Below are 6,000 nucleotides of genomic sequence, written 5' to 3'. Positions count from 1 at the left end.
GTGCTATGTAACGTCAGTCCTCACGTTAGAGTGCATACGTCAGTATTATCGAAACTAAGTGCACTTTATGGTGCATTCACCTGAATATCATATGTAACGTTCGTTAATGTCTTCCTCCGAGGTCGACCAATGCTAAATATAGCTTGCTGAATCATAGCAATACAAATGTGATATTTATTAGACTGCTATAATGGGGGATCTAACACTGGAATCACCGATGGTAATCTATATGACGCATGTGTCGTAGGTGTGAATATGTTGTGTTTATTGCTTTCTTGTAAAACTACATAGCCAGCACCACAACCACAATTGACGTTGCACCGCCAGTACGCCTGCGTAGGCTGCTTCTCCAAACCAGTTTGCAGACATGGCGTGGCTCCGTGGTAGAATACCTGATTGTCACGCCGAATGCTTGGGTTCAATTCCTGCTAGGATTCTAATTTTTATTATTTGCATTCGTCGGTTCAGCGCTGCCGATGTAGGTTTTTTTAACGCTCTCGCGCTTAAATTACCAATGTCTGTTCTCGCCGTTCCTGCGTAGATAATGTTGTCAATCACCTGTGGCGCATACCCGGACACCGCGGCCCGTGGTAAGCGGGTATGTGGCACACGTGTCTGGAGGAAAGGGATTGACGGCGTGCGAGACAGGATTTTCACGTTATTCATATGATGACCCGACAGTCGCATTCGCCAAATCCTTGTACCCTCCCATGCCAATTTTGGTCTACAAAAAATTAAGGAGGCGATGATGAGAGCACCCAGACGTAGGCGGCTGGATAGATAGATAGATAGATAGATAGATAGATAGATAGATAGATAGATAGATAGATAGATAGATAGCTAGATAGATAGATAGATAGATAGATAGATAGATAGATAGATAGATAGATAGATAGATAGATAGATAGATAGATAGATAGATAGATAGATAGATAGATAGATAGATAGATAGATAGATAGATAGATACGCTCAAATTGCCAAAGGTTCGCTAAGAAATGCTTCGCATTTAATAACGTGAAAATACTGTCGCGTACACTCCTCAGCAAGTCTGGCTATGGCAGAAATAGGCGCACATTCAGATCGATTCGGCTTGTAGGGAAGGATTCTGTCGATTGTGTGCGACGGGTGCCTGTCATAAAATAAGAAAAATGGTGAGAAACCAGTAGTGCTCTGAGGGGCGATATTGTAGGCGTACGTGACGAAGGGCAGAATGACATCCCAATCTGTGTGGTCGGTGGCGTAGTGATGCAGAACTATCGATGGCACTGTCGATACTATCGATAGTTGAGTCACTATCGAACTCTCGATAGTAAAGAATACTATCGATAGCGCTATCGATAGTAAAAAATTCGATATCACTATCGATAGTATACAACCAACAGCACGAATTCATTGCAGAATAAACTTGGTTCCCCTCGCGCGCGGTACATAGGAGAGCCGGAGAAGCAGGCTGAAGGGCAAGAAAGTTGACATGCTTGTGTTCTTCACCAGAGTTCTTTGCTGACACATGGTCATAAAGTAAAACTCCTCAGCGCTAACGGAAAGGAAGCCGTTACATGTGGTGGAACTGCGCGGCTTCAAATTTGTGTTGCATTTTATGATTTCAAAATAAAAAAAATATGAAGAACTAACTTTGTTAATTGTAAGGTGCAACTGGTAGCTTTTGGATATGACTTCCTTGATGGACATATTCTGCCCTTTTCACTACTGAAATAACTTATCTCTCGCCTAAAATTGTTTATAAATGATAGTAGGATATCGAAAATATTTTGACAATATGGCTGGCCAGCAACAGCACAATGATTCACACCACTATTCATAGTAGTGTCGTGTTGTGGCGGTAAAGAATGCTGCAACAAGACTGGGAAATATGGAGCTCTTTATTTGGGCGATCTTGTGACCAGAAAATCAAAACTCAAATTACAAGCGATACAGGCTGCGCACTGAGAGCGGCGAGAACAGTCGTCGGCCGTCGAGTAATCTGATCACCGGTGGAAAGCGTCGTCTTTTATACACCAGTCATCGAACCTTACAGCGTTATCGGTGGGGCTCGCGTAAGCTCTCGAATAAACTTGATTATTCGTGTCCGGCGCGTAACCTTAACAGAATGATCTCAAACAATCGTGAAGCTTCTCAAACATTACGGCGCGGCCTGCGTCAAACGATGCTAACAGTTTTTCTGGGTGACACCCGAATACATCAAAACAATGCAATAAACAGGCGTGGCAGTAATATCGCTAGTAATATTTACCATGGTGCTACCGAGTGCACTATCGATAGTTTGTCGATAGTAGTACTATCGATAGTTTGTCTGCACTATCGATAGTTTCAAAAATACTATCGATACTATCGATAGTCAATTTACCGATAGTTCTGCATCACTACGGTGGCGACGTACATCGAGAGAATGTCACCGAGCGTGCGGTTAAAGCGCTCGGTGAGGCCATTCGTCTGCTGGTGGTAGGCAGTAGTTTTGCGGTGAAAAACGTTGCACTCTTTGAGAATGGCTTTGACGACTTCCGAAAAGAAGACACGGCCTCGATCACTGAGCAGCTCCTGGGTGGACCGTGGCGCAGCGTGAACCGGTGGAGCAAGAAGGAGGCCACATCGCGCGCTGTAGCCGCAGGGAGGGCGGCAGTTTCGGCGTATCGCGTGAGGTGGTCTACAGCGACGATGGCCCAGCTGTTACCAGCGGACGTCAGAGGAAGTGGCCCATACAAATCGATGTCAACGCGCCCAAACGGTCGGTCAGGGCAAGGTAGAGGTTGTAGACCTGCCGGCGACAGGTGCGTTGAAGTTTTGCGGCGCTGAGAATCGATGCAGGAGCGAACGAACTTCTGGACGTAGCGGTACATCCCTCGCCAAAAGTACCGTTGGCGAATGCGGTGGTAGGTTTTCGATACCCCAGAGTGTGCACACTGCGGATCAGAGTGGAACGACTCGCATATGTCAGAACGCAGACTGTGGCGTATTACTAGTAGCCACTGGCGGCCGTCGCTGTTGAAATTGCGTCGGTGGAGCAGGCCGTCGCGAACGGCGAAATGGGGGGCTTGACGGCGCAACGCGCGAGTGGATGGTGTGGCAGATGGATCAGTCAGCAAGTCCATCAGTGAGGCAATCCATTCATGCTTGCGCTATTCGGTAGCGATGGTGTGAATGTCGATGCAAGAAACGACAAAGTGAGACGCTGAGCTGTGGGCATTGCCGTCAGGCAAGGGAGACTGCCGTCAGGCAAGTACTCGCTGACTGCTTCGCATGAAACCGATTCGCACAACGCGTGGGATCTGCCGAAATTTTTCCTCTGTGCTTGTCCAGCTGCTTCATCCGCTGCACCATTGCCAAGGATATTGCAGTGGCCAGGTGTCCACTGGCAGTATATTGTGTGGTTTCGTTCACTTGCTTTTCTAACTTCCTTCAATGTTTTGCAAATTAAAGTTGAATTTTTTGAATTGATGTTGTTTTTGCCTGATACACGTCGGCGCAAGAAATAAAACGATGAACACAAGAAGGAAGATTATAAGGGCGCAAATATGGTGGCCCATGTCACTGGATATTCTTGTGCTGCTAGATTTTCGGACACACCCATTCTTGGAAGAAGCGGTAACCCTTCTTTCAGACTTCCTCTGAAAGTTTCGTCTATCAAAGAGAACACAGACTGCTGCATAAGTGAGCCGTTTAGCGCTTTGCTGGACCCAGAATTAGAATTTATGCGCAACTGCCTCTGATGTGTTACTTTATTCTTGTATGAATGAAATAATGAATGAAAAAAAGCTTTTATTAGGTCCAGCAGGGCGCGACGAAGTCGCGCACCTGGCTTAGTCCCACGTTGGGGCAGGCAGGTTCATGTATGCGCGTGTGTTTCGAAAAAGGTATATATATGTCTAACCCTTCTCTGCTAATAACGAGTTGTGAGTGATTCGTGTCTTCATTGTTGTGTTCATCCTTTTATTCCTTGCGCTAACATGCCTCAGTGAGTTATGCACGACCATCTAGCCCAGCAATTAAATATTTTTATTGTAATTACCTAATGAGGATAAAGATGCCTCTCTTGTGTACCACCATGTGTACGTGTCCATGCGCGTTGTATGTGTGCCTCTCCATATGCACTTTATATATACAGTAATTTGCAAGGATGCATTCCCGGAGCCCGCATTGGAGCCGCGAGTAACTTCAGGGAAGTACACACTACACCGAATAAACATAACTAGATATGTCAACAAATATGTTCAGATGACGAGGTTTGAAGTCAGACCGAAGTTTACTCGCCACTACTACTACCGAAGCACGAATGAATTAACCGCTGCGGCACAGGAGCGTGCCTGCTGAGGTGAAATAGAACGCCATAGAGAATGTCCCGTGCGCAAACACACACGTTCATTGTTTAAAAGCTCATTGTTTCAGAATTTCTCGCGTAGAATTTATTGCGTTCCGATGCTTGGTGCGTGTTCACAATGCTGGCGGAATGTCGTCAAGTCGCTGCTCAGTCATATGTCAGTGCGACTAATTCTTTAGAAAAACATTTTATCAACGACAACGCTAAAACTAATCCCAATAGAGATTATCGCTGCATGGATTTTACTATGATATTTATTTTCTTATACGCATTACCACTTTTTCAGTTTCCTAACTGCTGCAATAGCTGATTAATACGTAGCCGTGTGTGAGCAGCAAATGGATCTAGCCGTATTCTAAGAAAGTCTCATTAATCAGCAATTGTACATTTTTGCGGTCGTGTACGGCAGTGCTAGGAAGTATATAAGGAGGTGGCTTCGACGCATTTGTCAGAAACATTGAGCAGGTTTTAAGCTCTGTCGACCATTGAAGACTTTGGCCAAAATGAAAGTCTTGCTGTTTTCCGCTCAACTTCTGCTTCTGGTTTTACTGTGAGTATGCTTAACTGTTCGCACTGAAGCATTCTGTGATAGTTCGGATGTAAAAGAAGCAATTGAAAGAGTTCAGTTTCATGATTTTAGCACATGGTGTTCCTACCACTTCAAAAACCTGCGGCTGTCAGGAAGTAAAACCAAAAATTCGTGCTTGCGTAGTGATATGAAGCCTGAAATGCCGTGGCAAATTTATAGTCGCGTCATCTGCTATTTCGAAAAGTGCAATAGTGTTGAAGTTCCTGATTATTTGAAGGATAACACGTTCCATAACACCACATCGCGGGCAGTACTTTATTGTATTAACGGTTGCAAGCGTGCTATTTTATAACATTTTATGGCATAACCTATTATGTGCTGACAACAACGTCCGCTTTTGGCTACGTAGTTGTTCGCCACCGCCGCCAATGTCCTTCACAGCTATCGCGCTCATTAAGTAATGAAAGCAGCGTTCCAGGAAAATTCAAACCCAGCCCTCGTGGCAAGCAAGTGCTCTTGCATAGAGCCACCGCAGTGCTTGAATCAGTTTCGCAAAAGGAACCTATACATGCGTCGTGCATTGTGGGGAAAAGTGTTATTAGATGCAATATTGTTTAGCTGAAGAGTGTAATCCCGCCGGGCGTCCCACCATGGGGATTGTCTAACGAGTGGGTTGTTTAAAGCATTCAAGCCATTAGTCCAGCCATCATGCATAATAATCATGACTATGTACCACAGCAACAAAGTGTGCACCGACGCATGTGCGCACGTTGTTATAGATAAATTGATTGGGTGCTTCATTACTTCCTAGCGCAATTGAGGAACCCTTGCCCTATAGGGAAAATAGGAAAGAGCGAAGGTTGGCTTGCCCGTGGCTGATATGCTTCATTTAACAGCGGAGATGTTTAAGCATGGAACAGCGCCGTGTGTCGTCCGCGCAAAATTCGGCCAGTATGGGCCACAAAAAGCGGGTACGCGCCAAGCAGCTCAGCATAGCATAGCTAAGCGCAATATATTGTTGCAAAAGGGTGGCAAAGCGAAGTGAGAGTGAAAAGGGTGAAAAAGAGCAGGGGAAATGGTAAAATATGTCGTAGCCTTGTATACTATAGTTTATGCGCCACAGACAGTAGGTTTGGG

The sequence above is a fragment of the Rhipicephalus sanguineus genome, chromosome 4 (genome assembly GCF_013339695.2).
Source record: "Rhipicephalus sanguineus isolate Rsan-2018 chromosome 4, BIME_Rsan_1.4, whole genome shotgun sequence".
Lineage (NCBI taxonomy): Eukaryota > Metazoa > Arthropoda > Arachnida > Ixodida > Ixodidae > Rhipicephalus > Rhipicephalus sanguineus.
Note: the sequence above shows the minus strand (reverse complement) of the source record.